The sequence below is a fragment of the Lygodium microphyllum genome, chromosome 24 (genome assembly GCF_053477565.2).
Source record: "Lygodium microphyllum isolate KBCC chromosome 24, Lygodium_microphyllum_v1.1.10, whole genome shotgun sequence".
NCBI classification, from domain to species: Eukaryota; Viridiplantae; Streptophyta; class Polypodiopsida; order Schizaeales; family Lygodiaceae; genus Lygodium; species Lygodium microphyllum.
Window position 1 is genome coordinate 134,909,332 of NC_141158.1, and position 23,489 is coordinate 134,932,820.

Consider the following 23,489-nt stretch of genomic DNA (forward strand, 5'->3'; position numbering starts at 1 on the left):
AGTTGTGTTGTCCTTAGTTGCTAGGTAGGTCCCATCACCAAGTGGAAAATGACACGCATGGATGAAAACCCTACAACAAGCAACGAAGCCCCGGGTGAGGATATCAGTACCTGTCCAATCACGGTACTGGTCATAAGTAACGTATTTCCAGTTTGATAAATGCTTGCTTTGAGCCTCGCATGAGATGCATTAGATCCGTGCGAGGATAGGATATTAAGAAGGATAAACTGCATCGCAAGTATTCGACAGACTGAATTCCCCAAATACGCATGTCAAAAGAAGTCAATTGTATTTAGATACCATGCAATGAATTCATAAACAATATTTAAGGCTTTAAGCATGTCCTCACAATAATTAGGTGTATTTTTTGTCACTTTAAAGGTATATGTCGCAACTCACATGTTTGTTAGATTGCAATGGCAAGCAACTTATTCTAGAAGAGAATTGTTTTCAAAGCTCTAGACCTTTGTCAAACGCTCACTAATAGCTCATGCTTTTAGATTGGGAATCTTGACGTTGTGCTAGCTAGTACAAACAATGATAGGTTGCCTTGGGATCCGCCCGATAAACACTATGTTTATCAATCCAAATTTGAGGATTGGGCTAGATATAGACAACTTCGGGCCTCAAAGGCAAGTAGAGAGCTCAAGGGGTTAGGGAAAACCGAGACAAAGGAAAGGCCGATGCTTTCGAACTTGTTGAGAAGAGGGTTAGGTTATTGATCAATATAAGTGCTTAATAGAATTTACATTCTCCCATAGTTATATAAGACCGTGGCATGTGTCTTAGCCAAAGTGTTAAGTAAATTTTGCATGAAATCTCTTAGATCCCAAGGGGGAGAGCGAGTATGTGATGGAAGGTTATCGCAACTATTCCTGCAATATTGGAAAATGATATCATTTTTTTGTTGAATTGATCTAACATCATCTTAAAATGCTTTTGCATTAAACTGATTGTGGGATGTGGTTTGGATGATTATTCCAAGTGCTTGTGTTTGATGGTAAATGCGTGGCAGGGGTCAATGATGATAAGTTGCCATGGAAAATAAAGGATTTTTTTCTTGGAAGATGACATTAGGCTGATTGCCTTGATTGTGCTTGATTATTAGTTGGCTTAATTAAGGAAGGATATTTGCGTGGGTGGATCATCTCCAAGGTCACGTCGTGTTTCAACTCGAGAGGGCACTGCTTAATTCAGGGGCCGAAGGTCGAGTGGTGAAAATACCAACCACGAAAAGTGTGTCTCACTCCTAGGTCGCTTGGGATCAATGGAGCTCTAGACACCCCTTGCCTAGTCCGAAACGGAGTTATAGACTGCGGTGAGCCCAATGCCTAGGGCATTGGAAGATCCAATTCTAAATAATGGATAGAAATTATAGTGCCATGTGAATTGGATCAATTACTTCTGCACAAAAGAAGGGGTACTTCTGTTGGACAAAAGGGAATATATAATTTCTCATGTATGGGCAAAAGACAAATATTAACTTGAAGATAAGTTAAGGAACTTGTTTGTCAAAAGGATTGCTTGCTTTGTTTTCATGTCTGTGCCATAAATTACGCAAATGAACCCCGTTCCCTAAAAGGCCTAATTAAGGAAGCTGGTTTTGAATGTCACACATAAATGTGATATGACTTACTTAGAAAACTAAAGCTATCAAGGAAAGTGGGTGGGCGGAACTCCAGCCGGGTCCATGCTATGGCAAGGTGGCCCAAGAGAACTAGGAGGCTTCTCACAAGGTTTTATCACCGTTTGACTTTAGGTATTATTAAGTTAGAACCCGATTCATGCTGTTTTAGGGAACCGGAATGGGAATATTCCCTACGAGCAGAGAGATTGAGTGACACATTCCTCTCATTTTCCATTCTCTTTGAATCAACTGCGACATGGATCTGCTTCGGCTTGGGTATCTCTGTGTAAAGTAGGATATCCAAGTCCCGATGCTAGAATACTGTCAGGAAACCTTGACCACCAAGAACCCAGATTTCAGGTCGATCCTAGTGGGTTTGACCGCAAATATTCCGTTGCGAGGCAGACTCGAGAAATCTTAGGCGACAAACCTTGGAACATTTCATGGGAGTGCCGGGCGGTGACGCTTAGATTCGTTCTCGATAGACTGCTAAAATGTGCTTGGACAAGCGAGCACGTTATGTCATCGAAACATGATGTCACTATTCCCACCTTCCCTTGTAGTTTGCAATACATTTGATACCCTAGAATGTGAGGATAGTTTCGAATTTCAATAAGGATAATCTTTTTGGTCCTCAAGAAAATGTGAGAACCAAATCTTTGAATTAAAAGAGCTATCAACTAGTGAGAAAAGTAGGGAAACACTTAAGGAGTTACTTCGAGCATACAACCAAAGAAGAGGGAGAACCTATCAATACAACCATTTTTCAAATGAAAATTTTAGAGAGCGATACTAAGGGTACAAGATGGAATTATAGAACTCATAGGAAATCACGAAAAATGTTGAAACCTCATTAGAAACAACATGGGTGAAGAGTTACTATGCAGTGTCACAACTATTAAATACAAACAACATTATAATACATAAGAGGATTTGAATAACTCAATAGATTGAGAAAGACAAGAGAAAAACACACGATTGGGCCCAATCTCCCCCATGGCAAAAGCCATGGTTTGCCATCCTTAATGATATATTATAGTTTTACATGGATATTTGCATACATATCTTATATATAATTACAAAGAAAGTACAAATATCAATTGAAATATAGATTTTCAAGAGTCAAGAGGTATCCTGTAACATGCTGCAGTTGCTGTAGAAAATTCGGTGCTCTAAATCTTAACGTTTTGACATCACCATCACATCTAGAGCATGCCAAAACCCCCAAAACGACTCTTGAAGCTTTGAATGAGGGAGAAACGAAAAAACTAAGTTTCCACCATGTTCTCTTGTTTTGTGCGCGATCCTGTTGCTTTTATAAAGAAATCTAGAAGAGCCTTCTAAACTTAACCACATTAAGAAAATACCAAGTATTCTATAAAGAAAGCTTATTTCAATAAAAGCATATCTTAAATCTCATATTCTAAAATAATCTATATTAAAAAAATAAATAAATTAATAGTACTAAGGATAATGATCTAATTATTACTAAAGAAGTTTAAACTTATAACTTACAAATAAAGTAATAATTTTAATAATGAAATTTACGCTTGGACTTACGCCAATACCTAGTGCTACCCAAAGCCACCACTGGCCTGCTCTACATATCAATTGAAGCATTCACAATTGTAATATGTGACAACTAATTAACCATTTCAATGTACAATACAAAATATACAGTGGGGCATGGTCGCACAGACGACATTTCCACGTGGAGTGTATTGAGAAAATGCACTTCACAACGGATTGTGGTGTCATGGAAAATTTTGAGCAAGAGAGCCGAACGACGAGCCACGGATCTAAACACCATTATAGAAGAGATGGAGTATTTTGGAAACTTGCAAAGTATTATCACGGTGGATTACCATAGCTTCTCCATGATCTTATTCGGACAATGGTTCAAAGTCGTACTGGAAGGACCTGAGGCAACTGCTCGATAAGGTTCATCTAGATTTCTTGAAATAGATTTCGAAAAAAGATGGATGGATTTGCGTGACACGTTTATATTACCAACCCATTGTGAACAGGTGCATGAACTCATATTTTTTAAACTTTTATTATGACATGGTACATGTCACAAATGTTAAATATCTCTTGTATGTGATTTTAAATAGGAATTTTTCTATCCAAACCCCCGACAACCTCAATGGTGGTATGTTATACCTTCAACTCCTTGAAGTGTGAGAGTATATGATGAAAGCAATGTTCCCAATGTAGATGAGAACAGTATGCAGATAAAGGGGTCGATATTACAAGGGGTGGAGGCTACCCAAAGCTTGGAGTATGCAGAGGAGGCAAAATCAGGTAACAATGATGGAAAGACAGGAGGCCAAGAATTCTTTGAGAATGAGGTGGACTCATCCTTTTGTGTTGACCTTTCTATAGACCTTCCAGTGTATGCGGAGTTGTATCAGAAGATTGACATGGAACCATAAGCTACATCATACTTGGAGTATCCACCTACTTAATTTGTTGATGAATCGATGATGCTTAGCAATGTCGTTACAGGAGGCACTGATTACTCTGACCTCCCTCAAACAGACTAAACCGAAACCTCGGGACTTCATGCCTTGGACGCCGGTCCCCAACAAGAAACGAAAAACCCCCCTTAACGAGCACATAAACACATATAGCATAAAAACCACAGTACTCATAAAGGAAGGATATCACCTGGATAGGGCCACGAGAAGCTTCCATGCAACAAAAAGGGTCCGTCCAAGCTCGCCTTCAAACCTGTCTAACACAGAACTCAACCAAGCAACCATTAACTGCACCCGCACTAAACAGACGACTTGCCCTCTCGACCTAATGAAATAAAACACTTCACTACAAAACTGAATCGGCCCTCTTGGCCTAACGAAATAAAGCATTCAAAACCTCGCAACATCGGCCCTCTTGGCCTAACGAAATAAAACACAGTAGCACCTACACATCCTTCCTCGGAATAGCACAGATATACAATCATAAGCTCCTTTCCAAGGAGGAAAATAAGGCTCCTAGCCCTAAACTAAATGCATGAGGTTATGACCCATTCCTCCTGCATAGATAGCAAGAGGTGTACGCATAATATGATGTCTAATCAACCTATGGGTCCCAGATAATAATGGGAGATTGGTCTCGGCTACTCTTTGCATCACCCATATCAACCATCGTCTGCCATATATTGCATGTTCTGATAACATCCCCCACAAGCCACCGGGTCCTATTTCATCATTGATCACAATGTCCAAACTAGGACCACAATTAAAGAAGAGGTCTTCCTCATAAGCAAGATTTGCTAGTGAATCCGCAAACTGATTCCAGTAACGTGGGATCAACTGAAAAGACACTCTCTCAAACTCCTCAAGTAGGGTCATCGCAGTCCGATGATACATACAAAGAATGGGATTCCGCACTGTGTATGTCCCATCTAGCTGATTTAGGATCAACTGGGAATCCCCTTTTACTAACAAACAACGAATACCACCTTGCTTGGCAATATACAGTCCCATAATCAAGGCTTTATACTCCGCCATATTGTTAGTGAATCCTACCCTAAGATAAGCAGCTAACTTCATCGTAACTCTTCGTCGGGGGTCTCGGATTACCACTCCCATACTTCCTTTTCTGTTAGGGCCTCTGGACGCTCCATCAAAATATAATGTATACATCCATAATGGGTTTACACAGCCGGCCATCGCGAACTCCTCTATTCGTAATTATGGTAATCAAAGTTTAGCATGTTGAGAGGATGAACTGACGGCTCCATCCCACCTTCTTCATTGAACTCAACAGGGATACTTGTCAACAGTCCCAGACAGTGATGGTAGAAGACTTTGATCTCCCACACAAAAGTTCTGTCCTCTTGCTCAATCACCTTATATCCTTTGCTCCACCAAATGAGTTTCCCCTGATGGTATCTTTGCTCCAGATATGGGTGCTCCAAATAAGGGATTAACTGACCCATCAACCGTCTTTTAAACTTTTTTCCGCATGTCTCAGATCATTCCTAGCATGGACCTACAATGCATTTCCTTTGTATTAGCAGACTTAGAAATAGTAAGGTTTAATCTTATTAATATTAACCTTATTCTTAAACTCCACTCCCTGTAAATCAGCTAATAGGGCTGTAGACTTATTCTTCCCTAACCTAACGATTTTGTAGGGTCCATCCCATTTAGGCTCCAATTTTCCTGGGAAAAGCTCCCTACGCGCATCATAATATAAAACCAGTTGTCCCTTCTTAAAGGTGTACTTCTTCGCTTTTAGATCATGCAACTGTTTTATGCGACGTTTAGTCACCTCTTGGTGTAATAGGCTTTGCAACTTAATTTCATCCAGGTGTGCTAAGGTTGTAAATCGCTCTAATAGGGCGTCCTCATTACCCAAAGAATGGTTTATTGCGAATCTAATAGTCGGTGACTCAATTTCTAAGGGTAAAACGCACTCTTCACCATAAACTAGTTTGAACGGCGTGTGGCCAGTGGCTTGCTTAAACGTGGTATTATATGCCCATACTGCCACATATAGCTTCTTATCCCAATCGCGTTTCTTTTCAGATACGACTTTCGATAGGATATCCACAAGCTGCTTGTTGGTACTTTCAACCTGCCCATTCGCCTGCGGATTATAAGGAGTCGTTTTGTTGTGCTTGATCTTCCAAGCCTCTGTCAAGTTTTTGATCACCTTATTCAGGAAATGGGTTCCGCGGTCCGACACTAATTCTTTCGGGGGACCAAAACGGCATATTATCTGCTCTAAAAGGAAACTAGCAGTTTCTTTAGCATCATCTTTTTGTTGCACGTGCTTCTGACCACTTTGTGAAGTAGTCAGTTGCTACAATGATATACCTCTTTTGCGCAGTCGACGATGGAGTAATAGGACCCACAAAGTCTATTCCCCACTTCTCAAATGGAAGTATCGCCATAATAGGGGTGAGTGGTCTTTTCCTATTCTCTCAACTATCATGCCGTTGACAAATATCGCATCTCTTAACATACGCAAATGCATCCTGAAAGATGGCAAGCCACCAGTAACCTGCTCTTAAAGCCTTTTGTGCTGTAAGCCGTCCAGCAAAATGGCCTCCGCAAGCAAAATCATGGCACTCTTCCAAAATGAATGGCACCTCGTCAGGCATCACACATCGGCGATAGATGTTATCAACCCCTTGCCGATATAATGTACTTGCGATCAAGGCAAACTTTAACACTTGCTGCTTAATTTTCATTCTCTCAGCTTTAGATAATTCGGATCCAGTCTCTCCCGTCGATAAATAATGCGTTATGGCAGCATACCAGGAGGGAATAGACGCCGTATCTATTTTAAATAACAACTCCATGTCACTACCTTCAGCCACAGATTCTTTCGGCTCCCCAAAGTCCACAAGACATTCCACGATACCTTGCAACCTTGGTGGCTTACTCTTGATCTCATAATCGAATTCCTGCAAAGTGATTAACCACTTTGCTAGACGATCAGGCAGCTGTAGCTTATTCATCAATAATCGAAGCCCCTCCACCTTCGTATAAAGCACAACTTTCTCATAGAGAATATAATGCCTGAATTTCTTGGTCCCAAAGACCATCGCCAGACACAACTTCTCCATGTAGATATAATTGATTTCGGATACCCCCAGCTTCCGGCTAGCAAAAGCAATCGGGTGGTACCATTTTTCTTCCCAAATTTGGGCTAAACAACAGCTGATACTATGCATGGTGGCTGCTGAAAATATATAGAACACCTCATCTCTTTTAGGTGCTTTTAAAACGGGAGCTCTTGCTAGCTCCTGTTTCACATCCTCGAATGCTACCTTATAAGGGTCACCCCATACAAACAAACAGCTAAAGGACAATAGATTTGTAAGCGGCAATGTTCTTTCTGCCAAGGCATTTATGAATCTACGGTAATAACCAACCGAAGACAGAAAGCTATGAACTTCTTTTGGAGTACGTGGTGGACCCATGGCAACTATAACTTTGACCTTCTCGGGGTCTGTCACAATTCCTACCGAACTGACCACATGACCCAACAAGAGCCCATAGGGTACACCGAAAACACACTTCCGTGGGTTAAGAGCGATACAAAATTGTCTGCAGTGCTCAAAGCATTTTCTTAAAATGATCAATTGCCTTTCTCTCACGGTGGCAGCCCCTAAGTCATCAATAAACACCTTCAACTCTTCAGGGGATATGTCACCGAATGTCTTATCTACTGTTCGTTGCCACGAACCAAGCGCATTGCATAAACCAAAGGCCATCACATGGTATGCAAAAGTACCAAAGGCAGTAATAAAAGTTGTTTTCAACTTGTCCTCTTCTGCAATTGCCATCTGGTTATATCCTGCAAAGCAATCCATAAACGAATATATCTCCCTACCCGCTAATTGATCCAAAATCTAGTCAATAAATGGCAACGGGTAGTAGTCCTTAACTGTCTGCTTATTCAGCTCCCTAAAGTCTACACATAATCGGATTTGATTGTTCTTCTTCTTTCTGATCACAATTGGCTAACACCATTCCGTGTGTTGCACAAGAAAAATCAAACTCGCTTTCCGAAGCTTCTGTAACTCTTCAAACAGACCGTCCCTCAATTCGAAAGGCATACGCCTTACTTTTTGTCGTACAGGATGACTGCTCTCTTTCAACGGAATTGTATGAACAGCAAGACTAGGAGGAATGCCTCTCAGCTCATCATAACTCCAGGCAAAGATATCGCGGAATTCTTGAATCAAGGACATATAGTCCTCCCTTTCTGCTGTGCTGAGCATAGAACCTAATTTGATTGGTCGCGACTCGTTTGGCGTGCCAAGGTCTAGCTCGATAACATCTGCATCTCTTATACAATCTTGGGCCTCTATCGGCTCGTTCAAAGTGATCTGATAGATGTCTTCCGTGGTGGATCCCTCTTTGGACTCATCACTCGATGATGTCTCACTGGCAGATAAATCTTCTAATGTCTCCAATTCTGTAGAAGATAGAGGAGCTCTCTCACTTTGCGGAGACTCAGGGTAGGCATCAACCACCACGCGCTGAGCACCTCTGCCGAATATCAGCCGACCGGCGGGTATATCCACTTGGCAGTCCGCTTGCAAGATCCAAGGTCGTCCAAGTAATACTTGGTAACTTGGACGCCCTGCAAAACGAATCACCCAAAAGTCCAACAGGCATTCTACATTTGCAACAGTGACATGGATCTTAGTAATGCAGCCTTCCGGCTGCCTCAAACTATCATCTGCCATTCTGAGAATTGTGGAGGTATCTTTCTGGATCGCAAGACCCAACCTTTCCATCAGTTCAGAACTCATAATGTTAACAGATGATCCCCTGTCAACAATGGCATAATCTACTAATATCCCATTGACATAGGATGCAACCCTTGGGCAATGCTTCTCAGCATGCTCAAACTAGTCATCACCAACTCACGCAATACCCAAAGGTTCTATGATATACCCGGTACACAGGATCTTTCTAAATTCCTTGCGTACTCCTGGGGAAAGCTTAATAAGATGCAAAAGATTCACATCCGGCTTGACTTCGCAAAGAGAGCTCGCCAAATCGAATTCATGATAGTTCGATAGAGTTCGCTTTTCACGCCAAACCATCCGCTCTTTAGGTCGCTGAACCGGCTTTATTGCCTCTTTTTTAACTCTCACCTTCTTCTTTGGTGGTTCCTTATCCTTCTTAACATCGGCTTTACTCTCCACGGGCTTCAAAGGTCCCCCTTCCATGGTAGGATCCAAAACTTGCGTTCTTTTGTCGCCTTGTTTAGGGTTTCCGTCGACATGCTTATCCTTGTCGGCCTCTCTACCCTTTTGACCTCTTGTAAGGACAGCTCGCAGATTAGAGGTTTCAGCGTCATTAACGTGCACAGCCTCAATCAAACTAACCCCACTACCACTAGGTAGCTCCTCCACTGTAGTCTTTGGTCATTGAAGTATTTGTTTAGGCCCGTCTTCTCGCTGGGAATCATTTCCTTGCACACGATGATTAACACGCCTTGGTTGCCGACTACCTCGCTGGAGGGAACTAATCTTACTCCAGCAAGTGGCTGCTAAATGGCCGGATTTTCCACAGATGTCGCACTTGACATTTGGGCAATTTCTTGGATAATGTTGCCCACCACACCATTTGCAGCTAAACCTCGAAGGTGCACCCTCATCTGGGTATCTACTTCCTATCAAATTTTGTTGTTTTTTAAGAAAGTTGACATCAATGGCTATTTGTCGATACTGCTCCGTAATCATGTCGGTATAATGCTTCATCATGTCCTTAACCTCGCCAAGAACATTGGAAGCGCTCGACTCGTAGCCTTGATCATTACCATGTCGTTCCATCGGCCTAACAATTCGATTAGGCACTAGTTGTTGAGCCACAGGCATGGTATTAAAATTAACCGCCTGGCCTCCACCATTTGGAGCCATTTGACTGCCCGTAGGCATCGACATGCTAGGGGGAGCTGGTAATAAAGGCACATTCTGCATCATGTTCCCTCTCCCATTAGGATTAGCCATCGCTATCCCTTGGCCACTACTGCCATTGGCCGTCGCCATATTATTTCCCAATGCTAGACCCATATTCGAATTGCCTCGAGAAGCATAGGCTGCTTGTAGTCGGGATTCTACTTCTTGTGCTCTTGTAATGGCAGTATCTATATCCCCCAAAGGGACACTACTCAACTGCAACTGAATAGTAAAGTCCAAGCCATGTATAAAATATTACAATTGGGCAGCTACGGGGATAGGAATAGAGGTGTCCAACTTACGGAAAACCTCTTTTATTTTCTTCGCATAAGCATGAATATCCTCGTGTGGTTCTTGGCGGGTTACGTTGAGTATACGCAACCAATATTGCCCACCCCTTTCAGGGGCAAACTCCCTTCGAAAAGCTCCATAAAATGAATCAATATTCAATATGGTTCCGGCTTCTAAACCATGATACCATATGGCAGCTCTTCCTTTGAGAGTCATGTTGAAGAACATCATTAAATGTCCTTCTTCTTGGATGCGACAGTTAAACATCAGCTTTTGAAACTCCCTAATGTGGAGTTCCGCATCTTTCTCAACTAGCCCATTAAAAATGGGTAGCGGGTAACCTAGAGCCGGCAAATCCGTCGTTCCTGCAGGAATTGCAATAGGCTGCGCCATGACAGAAATTGGATTTGCACTAGGAATAGGGGACGGTGGGGTTACGCCTCCCGCACTTGATGTAGACTGGCTTATGGAAGAAAGGGGAGCACTAGAGCTTCCACCTTCTCCTAACTTACTGCTTGTGGCACCTAGACCACTAGATCCACTCCCTCGTAAGGGTTCAGCACCGCTACGCTTAGGGGAATACCTCCTAAGAATTTCAGCACGTCGCCTAGCTCTTTCGTCTCTTTCTTGGTTTTGGATTTTTGCTAGACGATGCTTATCAATAAATAACAGATCAATCTCAGTATCCTTTGGCATAAACTGCTAATTGGTCCCTAGACAACCAGGATTCGAGGACCGCCACTTCTAAGCGGCTCCCGGCAGACGCACCACTAATGGGACCTAAAACGGGCCGGCACTGGCTCATGCACTAGCCGGACCTCTATCATGCGCTCAACAACCCCACGGCCTCGCGGCCAGGAGCGTGGATGACACATACATCATCTTCCTAAACATCTTGCGTTTGTAATATGTCTTATAGTCCAACTCTAACCCAATTAACACTCCTCAGAGGGAGTCCCAACACATTGCCGAATAGTGCAAAGTACAAACATAGGAGGTCCTCCAACGGCTGAATGCCGCTACCTCACTGCGACTCTCCTACACCTTGGGGATTGGCCCCTCGATGCGTCGCTATCTGATATTTTTAAATTTCATGCTTCATGCAAATTGTGAATGTCCACGTGCTCGAACAATTAAGAAAATCAGCATTGGTGCACATGTGGAAAACATTCCTTTCAATGGATTTCTCTATCACTCGTATGCAGCGTTGCATGAACCTAGCACCGAGAAACCCTCGTGCTACTAGGTCCTTAATCTTTGAATATCGTCCAATCTATATGGTATGCATAAAAACCAGCAATATTTTCATCATTTCCTTCAACATTTACACACTTTTCATACACTCCACCCCCTCACCCGTTTAGGTTGTGCATATTGCATAGGTTTAGGGTTCATTTTCCACATTTTTATTGCATAAAAAGCCATAAAAACTCACTATAACATAGAGGTAGGGCTGAACTGAGGCTAAACCTCATACTTCAGACCCCCCATACATCCACAAACATGGTTCTTATTTTTCCTTAATTTTCGGCACTCAAAATCTATTTTTCTCCCATTTTTTCCTTATTTTCTCTATTTTTCTCTTATTTTTTCCAATATTTAATGACTGAAAATTAAAAATGGGTTATGGGCTATGGCCCTTAGGTTCATTTGCAGCAACAAGACAAGTTTAGTTGGTGTGTCTTATGATATTTTTCATTGATATCTCAAAAACACCCGATTTCCCCATATTTTGCATATTTACGGGTTTTTTACTACTAATTTCATCCACAACACTTATGATTCTTTGATTTTCTGATCATAAACAGTTGAAAGACATTGAAGACAACATCATAATACATTATCATCTCATGGGAACAAGAATGCATCAAGCAAATTGCATAAAAACACCATTTTCCTTTGTAAAAATGAGATTACCGTTCTTTTGCGGGTTGCGGGTTTTTATTTGCCATATCTCAGGACTGATTTCCAGCCACCATTACTGCTCATGACAATCCACATTCATCAATCTTCAATCTTCTTACACCATGGAACAACCCGGTCTTCATTGGGCAAGCATCCATCACCCATTCTTCTTCTTCCTCTTCACCACATGAATCTGCCTTTAGGGGAGAGAGAGGGAGGAGAGAGAAATACTAAAATAAAAATTCTTCATAGAGACCGCCATTGGAGGAGCGAAGCACGGCGATAGAGTCCACAGACATAGGGGATTCAAGCCCCATGATCAATTGGGGGGGTTGTTTGCAGCAGCCATGATGCCTCTTATCCATTCATGGCGCATTTTTCGGGCGTCATCTTCCTCCACGTTTTCTCCACGTTTTTTCACTCATCTTTCATGCCACGATTTTTTTTGGCATAAAATGCTTCCAAGACCCTAAGGGTTACTTACCACTTGGCCCAACTCATGTCCACCTCTTCAAATCTTGACCAATTCTTGGCCATTTCCCCGTCCAGACTCGGAATTGAGCTCTGAAAAATCCTGGGCGTCCGGCTCGGCATCCCGCATTGGCCAGTAACTCGTATCAACCTGCATGACTGTCTGAAAAATTATGAAAAATCAATAAGTGACACTCGGGCACCTTTAAAGCACTTTGGCGCTTAAAATCGTCCTAGATCGAGCCGCCGCCTTCGACGTTGAGTATTTTTCCCTTGATATTCATAATTTTTAGCTATTTTTAAGCACTTCTCGGCACCAAAATTCCACTCTCACTTGGGAGCCATCCTCGATCTTTGGGATCGCACAAGAATCCTGTGCCTTGTGCTCGATTAGTACGGCCAATTGGGGGGAGAGTTGAGTTTGGGAGTGGGGAATAATCCCACGAGACGGGTATAGGTTCGCAGCTATAGGGGGGAAAGAGATGCATGTGGCCACCCTCTTCAGAGGGAAAGGGAAAGAATCTCCCTCCCTCCCTCTCTCTCTCTTTCCCTCTTCTTATTCTTCTCTTCTTCTTCTCCTCTCTCTCCCTCTCTCTTCTTCTCTTCTTCTCTCTCTCTCTCCCTCTGTTCTTCTTCTTCTTCTCTTCCTTCTCTTCTTCTCTCCTCTCTCTCTCTCTCCATGCAGCGGCCTGGACCCCCTCTAAGGCTTCACATCCTCATTACGATTGGGGGGAGGGGGGGGAGGGGGTTTTATATAATGGGAGGGAAGGTTATTTATGAGGCGAAAAAGGATAGTGGGAAGGGGGGCGGGGGGGGGGGGGGGGGAATGGGAAGTAAGGGGGGGAAACTGTGACACGAAGGTGGAGTGGGGGTGTCTCCCCCTCCCACCACTCATCATCGCATGGTGGTGGGGACTAGGCAAGGGTGATATGCCCAAGGGGGTGCTTGGCCACGCAGTCTTCATCAACTTCGCCTTCTGCATCATCTCCATCTTCTTCCTCTCAACATCATCTTGCCTCCACGATGCATCATCGTTGTCTTCCCTCCCCTCGCCACCTAGGTATCGACGTCGTCCTTCTTTCCCCCTGCCATCTATTTTAGCAGCACCTGGGGGGGGATAACTTAAAAAAAATGCATTAATCTAAGTAAAGGGGGGGATTATGCAGTCCATGGGATGTTACATTTGATGCAAATTAGTGACGTCGCTATTTGTATCGCAAATGCGACACAAATAGCAACAGTGCTCAAACAAAAAAAATGCGATCAAAACCCGAGCATGGCATTTTGAAAAAGAGTTTGCAAAAGAGAGAGGGAGAGGAAGAGAAAGAGAGAAAGAGAAGCAATGAGAGCTTCTCCCCACTGTCGCCGCCACCGCCGCACCACCGTTTGCAAAGAAGAGGAGGAAGTGTACGAAGGGCGAAGAGGAGCCGTTGTGAAGAGGAGATGAAGAATCCATCTTCGAGCCTTTGTGGTGAGTACATTGCTCCCTCTTGCTTTGTTTTTGTTCTTTCTCATTTTCTTTTGTTTATTTTTGTTGAGAATGAGGTGCATTAAGGGAGAAAGAGAGGAAATGAGAGAGGGATAATAAGAAAGGAAAAGGAAGAAAGAACGAGAGAGAGAGAGAGAGAGAGAGAGAGAGAGAGAGAGAGAGAGAGGGGGAATAAACATGAAACATAATAAAGAAAGAGAAAAAGTGAGAGAGAGACGGAGGGAGGGAGAGAGAAAAATGAATGAGAAAACATGAGGGGTAGAGAAAAACAAAGAGAGACCATAGTCATGCAAGAGGACATTTCATGTTAAAAGCTTGGTGAAAGAAACTCCCTACACCTTGACAAGTCACAAGGACCATTGCACTTGAGAAGGAGTAACCAAGTCTTCACTAATGGGAAGCTCAACTCAACTCACTTGTTTGGATACCTTTAAGAGTGTTTTCAAAGTGCTAGATAGAGGCAAAAGAGATTATGCTAACATTTTTTATATGATCACTTTCCAAAATAAGTGCTAAAGGCTCACTTCATACCTCAGAAGTGGACTTCCACATAGTCAACTGAAAACTATTCTTAAGCTCACCTGGAACCATTTGCTGAGAACAACTTGAGTTGAGGTAGCACTAATAGTGATAGTTAAGCCCTTGGACCTCATGCAGCTAGGTCATCAAAAGTAATTTCATTCAAGAGATGACAACCCTAAGAAGATTAGGATCTCACCTTAATTAGCCTATAAAATCACTCACAAGTGGTTGGATCATAAAAAAAGGGAGTTCACATATTGTGTAGTGTTGTAAAAATAGTGATTGAATGCTTGTTTACATATGTCATAATCGAATTGGAAGCTTGAGCACCATCATCATGAAGATACTTGTATTTATGAATCACATTGATTGAGGAAAACAAAAGCCTAGTTATGCATGGTGCACTTACATACACTTGCACCTTATCATAAAAAATATTCTTAAGTTTACACACCATGCAATAGAGACCACATCACTAAATGAGCCTTACTAGCCAACAATGACAAATTAGGCAACAAGATTTTTAGCACCTAGCATACAACACATCGAACATATGACAAATTTGGAGAGCGAGAGGTGTCTTTCTCAGAAGCCACCACTTCCTTGTCTAAAGGAATCACTTATTAAGACTGTAGTCATGTGGGGGCAGAGAAAAACAAAGAGAGGGGGAGAGAGGGAGGGAGAGAGGAGAATGAGTGAGAAAACGTAAGAGGGTGGATAGAAACAAAGAGAGAGGCAACAAAGAAAGATAGAGAGAGTAAGAAAGATTGGAAATGAGAGATGCACAAGAACAAAGAAAAATGAAGAGAGAACGAGAGAATAAACTTGAAAGATAGCAAATAAATGGGAAGAGAGAGAGAGAGAGAGAGAGAGAGAGAGAGAGAGAGAGAGAGAGAGAGAGAGAGAGAGAGAGAGAGAGAGAGAGAGAGAGAGAGAGGGAGAGAGGGAGGGAGATAGGAGACTAAGTGAGAAAACATAAGGGGGTGGAGAGAAACAAAGAGAGGGGCAACAAAGAAAGAGAGAGAGAGAGAAAGAAAGAGAAATGGGAGAGAACATAAAACAAAAAGCGCAAAGAAAGGTGCAAAGAATGTGGGAGAATCAAAGAAACAGGGAGAAAACCAAGATGATAGTTGACATTATTTTTGTTGAGTTATAAGAGAAGAAATCCCTTCTCAAATAAATTCAGAAAGAAAAAGAGAATGATAACAAAAACAAATTGTTTGTCGTAACGTAGACAAAATGGAAAATGATGAAGATCGTGATGTTCAAGATCGCGAGGCATATCTTAATCAACACGTTGTTGAGATAGCGAGCTCCACTCGTGATATGCCAGGGTGACCGTTGTGTATTTATGTCACCGACTTGTCAGTTGCAGATGCGGTTGGTACACCGTCCATGAATAATAACTACATGATAGCTATCCTTATCTACTCTAGTTCGTGGCTCAGTTAGTATGCCACCTTAGTTAGTTGAGTTTAGTTTGAGACCCATATATAGGGTTCTTCTATTTCTTTGTATGTGAGTTCTTTTGGCTTCCACAACTAAGAAGAGAAAAACAGTTTTCTGCCTCCACCCTTGTGTGTCTTCCCCCATTGTGCAAGCAAGAAAGCTACAAGTGAGACTCCTTCCTTCTCTCCCACAATCTTGACATGGTATCAGAGCCTTGTTCGTGGTAAGGAGCTCAAGAAAGCAAGCCAAGCTCGCGGTGTTCTGGTAAGAGGAGCAGTGTTGCTTTCATTTTCTGTTTTGGGAGCAGATCTCTGGAGGTAGCACAGCCGGAAATTGCAAGAGTGCATTGTCTCAGGTTGAGACGCCCTTTGCGGTGAAGCAAGAGGGCAGTATATGCTGCAGGACAAAGCTTTAGCTCCAGGCGACCCTGTTTTTTTTATTTGAGGCCATTTCGGGGCCTGTTTTGGAGGCGGAAGTTTTCTGCACGCACTCAGGAAAAAGCCCTGTTTTATGCTGTGCGACCACTGTTCTACAGGTCGGTGAAAAGTAACCACAGATATTGCATCGTATGCTCGTGTGCAGAGACATTGGGAGTTACAGAATCATCCTTGGTTCCTGTTTATGAAAAATCGTCACTAGGAAGTGACTGTGTGGTCAAATACCACTTTCGCCAGTTTTGCAGATTTGCCCTTGTGAGGGTGAAGCTGTGTTTTTTGCAGTGACAGAATTTTTTGCAGTATTCTGTAATGGCGTCTGATTCTCTTTCACAGATTGTAACTGAAAAGCTTGACAAGAACAACTTCCAAGCATGGAAGTTTAGAATGACGAATTTCCTTATGGGAAAAGGATATTGGGAATTTGTTGCAGGAAATGAAGAAGAACCAGTTCTTCCTGATGTTCCCAATCAACAGCAAATGCAGGCATTCAAAGCATGGCATGAGAGAGCCAGGAAAGTTATGTACTGGCTGTCTATCAGTATTTCAGACTCTATGATTGTGCATATTCAGGATGCAAGTACGCCAAAGGAGGCATGGGATACTTTGTCAAAAATGTACAGCACAAATACTCAAGCCAGGAAAATGCAGCTCAAGCAAGAGTTGCATAATGTGCAAAGAGAAAATATGAGCTTCAACGACTACCACATGAAGGTGAAGAAGATTGCAGATGCACTTGCTTCCATTGGGTCGCCAGTGGAAGATGATGATTTAGTTTCTGTGACCTTGAATGGTCTAGGAAAGGATTATGCACAGTTTCGGACATCCATTTCAGTTCGTGAAAGATTTCCTGATTTTGAGGAGTTGATTGCTCTTCTAATTTCTGAGGAGCAGAGAAATGGTGGTGCATCTTCTTCAGGAGGAACTTCAAAAGAAGCTATCTTCTACTCAAATGCTGGAAGAGGTAGAGGCAGAGGTAGAGGAGGCCGTGGCAGAAATCAGAATATGCAGCAAACTCAAGAAAACCAGTCCTATGGAGGAGGACGTGGTAACTCTAGAGGCAGGGGGAGCCAAAGAGGTCGTGATGGATGGCAAAGAGGCCAAAATGCAAACAGTAATGTTGAATGCTATTACTGTGGTAAAATGGGTCATATGGCTAAAGACTGCTATAAAAAGCAGAATGACATCATGAATGGAAAACTGCAACAAGGGAACTATGCATCTTTTAGTAGACAGGGTGATGACAGAAATGAGCATTTGTTTATGGTGCAGCACATGAACAATTCTGTGACAAGTGCAGAAGAAAGCAATGATGTATGGTATGTTGACTCAGGTGCATCAAACCACATGAGAGGTCATGCAGAATGGATGGAGGATGCAAGGAAAATAGAAAAACCAGGATTTGTGGAGACTGGTGATGACACTGCACATCCTATTGTGCAGATTGGAAAAATTCCTTTGTCTATGCAGGATGGGAAAAAGAAATACCTGTCCGATGTATTTCATGTCCCGAATATCACCAAGAATCTAGTTTCTGTTGGTCAAATGGTTGAACAGGGCTTGCAGGTCAGATTTAATCCTCATGGATGCTTTGTTGAGGATATGAAAAATAAAGGTCGCTTGATAGCAAAAGGAAAGAAGAAGGGCAGAATGTTTACGTTGGATGCAGACATGTCTGAATTGAGTGCAGCAATGTTTGCACATGGGACCGGTGTAGTTGCAGATATTGATATCTGGCATAAACGCATTGGTCATGTTAATGTACAACGACTTAAATCAATGCAGGACCAAAATATTATTGCAGGATTGCCTAAATTCAAGGTTGCAGAAATGCATAAGGTATGTGAAGCCTGTCAGTTTGGAAAACAGGCAAGGAAACCATTTCCTAGACATGTTCAAGAGAGTGAGAAGCCATTGGAATTAATCCACTCTGATGTGTGGACTACTAAAGCTGCATCTCTTGGAGGCTGTCATTATTTTGTCACTTTTATTGATGACTATAGCAGAAAAGTTTAGGTGTATTTTATGAAAAAGAAAAGTGAAGTTTTTGGGCATTTCAAAACTCTTAAAGCTATGGTTGAAAAAGAAACAGGCCTGCAGATAAAATGCCTAAGGTCAGATGGAGGGGGAGAGTACCTCTCAAATGAGTTTGCAAGGTTCCTGCAGGAGCATGGCATAAAGCAGCAATATTCATGCAGTCATACCCCACAACAAAATGGAATTGCAGAAAGGAAAAACATGCATATTGGAGAGGTATCTCGTGCCATGCTCAATGAAAAAGACTTGCTAGATTTTTATTGGGCTGAAGCAGTTGCTACAGCAGTCTACATAATGAACAGGACTCCCACTGCAGCAATACATGGAATGACTCCAGAGGAGAGGTATACTGGTAGGAAACCAGATATTTCTCATTTGAAAATTTTTGGTTGCATTGCCTATGTACATGTGCCAGATGAGCTGAGATCCAAGTTGGATCCAAAAGCTGAGAAGTGCATCTTTATTGGTTACTCTCTGCAGCAAAAAGGATATAGATGCTATAACCCTTCTACTCGTAAGTTTACAGTGAGCAGAGATGTTGTTTTTGATGAGATGAGTAGCTGGTATAAACCAGTAAATGTGATTGATGATATAGATGCACAAAATGGTAATGCTGCACAGAATTCACAGCAGCAGTCACAAAATATTAGTGGACCTGGAGCGTCCTCTAGCAGTGGTTCACATTCTTCGCCATGGACAGGCAGATTGAGATCAGGAGAATCTTCTCAAAGCAATGCAGATAGTGGTATGCAGGTATCACGAAAAGGAAAAGAGAAGGTTGATCAGCCCATGTTTGATGTGAATGCAGGTCACTCTTATGTGGATGGTGAATCCAGTGGCTCAGAACAGAGCATTGATGATAAGTTGGGTATTCCTTCTATTGTTACACCTGGAGTAAGGAAGACCAGGGATGTTTTGAGAGCACCTGGGAGTGAACCTACTTTGCGTAGGTCTACCAGAGCTAGGTATCCTGTGGATAGGCTGAAATATGATGGATTTACAGCCATTCATTATGCATATATGGTTAAAGTGATACAGGAACCAGAACCCACTTCTTTTGAGGAAGCCATGGGAAAAGAAAAATGGGAGAAAGCCATGGATGAAGAAATGGATGCCTTGGAAGCAAATGCTACATGGGAATTGGTACCTTTGCCTAAAGGTAAAAATGCAATTGGCTGTAAATGGGTTTATAAGGTGAAGCACAATGCAGATGGTTCTGTGAACAGATACAAGGCAAGATTAGTAGTCAAGGGTTATGCACAAACATATGGCATTGACTATGAAGAAACATTCAGTCCGGTTGCAAGGATGGCAACCGTAAGAGCAGTCATTGCTATGGCTGCATCAAAGGGATGGTCTTTACATCAGATGGATGTAAAGAATGCCTTCTTGCATGGTGATTTGCAAGAAGAGGTCTATATGGAGCAGCCACCAGGTTATGTGCATGCTGTTCATCCTGAGTTTGTTTGCAGGTTGAAGAAAGCCTTGTATGGCTTGAAGCAAGCACCTAGAGCATGGTCTGACAAGATAGGACAGTATCTTGTTACTATTGGCTTTCAGATTTCCAAGGCAGATTTCTCACTTTATGTGAGAAAAACAGAGAAAGGTATTATGCTACTTGTCATTTATGTTGATGATTTGATTATGACAGGTGACAGTGATGAAGATATCCTTCATGTGAAAATGCTATTGAAGCAGAAGTTTGAGATGAAGGATTTGGGAGAGCTGCATTATTTCTTGGGCATTGAGGTGATTAGATCACCAAGTGGGATACAGCTCTTGCAGAGGCAGTATGGATTGGACATGCTGTCCAAATATGGGATGACAGGCTGTAAGCCTATTTCAGTTCCTTTGGAGCAGAATGTGAAGCTGAGCACAGATGCAGGTGAGCTTCTGGAAGACCCTACTATGTACAGACGCATAGTAGGAAGTTTGATTTATATGACTATTACCAGGCCAGATTTGAGCTATGCTGTTGGATTGGTAAGTCAGTTTATGCAGGCTCCAAGGAAACCGCATTTGGATGCGGCTAGACGCATACTCAGGTATGTGAAGTCCACATTGCAGTATGGACTATTTTATGAGACTGGGGTTCAGATACAGTTGCATGGATACACTGATGCTGATTGGGCTGGTAGCATTTCTGATAGACGATCTACCAGTGGATATGTGTTCTCTTTTGGGAGTGCTGCAGTCACTTGGAGCAGCAAGAAACAGCCTACAGTTGCCTTGTCGAGCACAGAGGCTGAGTACAGGGGTGCAGCAATGGCTGCATGTGAGGTAGCTTGGTTGCATAAGCTACTTTATGATATGCATCAGTCTACAGATGGGCCAGTTGTCATTTATTGTGACAACATGAGTAGTATACACTTGGCAAATAACCCAGTCTATCATGCTAGAACAAAGCACATTGAGGTGCATTATCACTATGTGCGGGAGAGGGTTTTACTAGGTCTTATTGATCTAGTTTATGTCAGTACAGAGGATCAGGTAGCTGACATATTTACGAAGGCATTGGGCGCAGAGAAGCTGCGCAAGTTCAGAGACCTGCTTGGTGTGCAGGAATTGGGATTGAGCTCGAGGGGGAGTGTTGAGATATCGAGCTCCATTCGTGATATGCCAGGGTGACCGTTGTGTATTTATGTCACCGACTTGTCAGTTGCAGATGCGGTTGGTACACCGTCCATGAATAATAGCTACATGATAGCTATCCTTATCTACTCTAGTTCGTGGCTCAGTTAGTATGCCACCTTAGTTAGTTGAGTTTAGTTTGAGACCCATATATAGGGTTCTTCTATTTCTTTGTATGTGAGTTCTTTTGGCTTCCACAACTAAGAAGAGAAAAATAGTTTTCTGCCTCCACCCTTGTGTGTCTTCCCCCATTGTGCAAGCAAGAAAGCTACAAGTGAGACTCCTTCCTTCTCTCCCACAATCTTGACACACGTCTCGTGTCCTTGCTCTCAATACAAGCTGGCAATTAGAGGAAAGCATCGCTTGTGTCTATATAACATGTACGACGCTTCGACAAGTTTCAATTGGAGATCATTGATCATGCGATCTCAAAATTTGAGAAAACGGTAAGAAAAGTGTGTATCAATCATGTATTATGTTTGCAAACTAATTGAATATCATATATAAAAATGTTGGATGTGACAGTAAAATTTATACAAGGAGGTGACGTCTCATCCCAAGTAGGAGTGCACCTATTGCGGCTAATTATTAGAAGAGTTTGTGGGCGTGCAATGGATGGAGTGCCTGAGCCAATCCACCACTTGGAAGGTACTACCCAGTCTATACCGTCAATACCAGAGGAGACATGTAGCCTTTCAAACTTTCCTACAATCTTAGAGCCTGAGATGGAGGCAATAATTGATGCATTAATGTCCATGGGTACCAATACATCTAATCCGCTTAGACAGGAATCATCCATACCATTATATGATGGGTGCCGAGTATCTTTCCTGAAGACGCTACTTGTACTCCTAAGTGTGCAAGCAAAATATGAATGGAATGATGCAAGTGTGGCCAAGTTGTTTTCGTACCTTCTACGTATGCTTTGTTGATTTCTTTTTGGCACCATTATAAAAAAAAATTGTGCTTTTTCAAGGTGTTTTATGATTTCTTTTCCGGTTGCTAAATTATCATATATCACCGCTTGAGAGTACCATGCCTAAGTCTCGTGATGATGTACAACATGTTTTACAAAAGCTTGGCATGGACTGCAACAGCATCCATGCGTGTGTCAATGATTGCGTGTTGTTTCGAGGAGAGTACGAGACTATGGAGACATGTCCAAAGTGTGGTGCTCATAGGTATCGATAAGAATTACAAGGGAAAACTATCCCTCAAAAAGTTCTTAGACACTTTCCACTTGTCCCCCGTATAGTTCATATTTTCATATATTTCTTGCATGTAGGTGACGTCTCCTTTTATTACTACTAGTGAATCCCCTGTGTTGGCAATGTGGCATGTGCAGAATAGATCCACAGATGGAGTCCAACGAATTTCAACGGATTCACACATATGGAGCCACATTGACTCTACCTTTCCAAGCTTTTCACGAGAGCCAAGGAATCTTCGACTCTGCCTTGCTATGGATGGTGCGAACCCATTTGGTCTCCGCTCAACATCTTACAGTGTGTGGCCTATAGTCCTTGTTAACTACAACATCCCACCATGACTTTCTATGAAGAAAGAACACATGATCCTTAATTTGCTCGTTCTTGGCCACTACAGAGTCAAGAATATGGATGTATATCTCCGTCTTAGTTGATGAGCTTAAGATTCCATGGGAGGAGGGGGTTGCCGTGGAAGATATGAGCAAGCACGACGGTCGATGATCTGCCAACATACGAGCCATTCTCATATGGACCATGCATGACTTTCCAGGATTCATCAAGTGCTCAGGTAAGTAGGCTTCTGTTCTCATTGGTAATATCTATCATAGCTGTTGGAACACATCTGGTTACCTCAGGTTATTATGCATGTCCATTGTGTGGGCCACAGTTAGATTCTCGAAGGTCACGAACCATGAAGAAGATGGTGTATCAAGGACACACCTCTTTCTTACCAGAGGATCATGAACCGAGGGAATGTTTTCTAAGACGACCTCTAGCACAAATAAACGCCCAAAGTTGGTACGAGCTGAAAATGGTCCACACAGAGTCACATCCAAATGGAATGTGATGATTCTCAGTTTTCTACAAGTTGTCGTATTGGACCCACTTACAGATCAACCACTTGTTGGATCCCATGTATAGTTTCAAGAATGTGGGCAGCTTACTATGGGACCACATCATAGGAAAGAGAGACACTATAGGGGCACGA

At 42.5% G+C, this 23,489-nt stretch overlaps 1 pseudogene; it reads left to right on the forward strand.

Annotated features, from left to right (window-relative positions):
* The first annotated feature begins 22,623 nt into the window (after positions 1–22,623).
* Positions 22,624–23,489, forward strand: part of LOC148015691 (uncharacterized) — a 44,334-nt pseudogene continuing 43,468 nt past the window's right edge.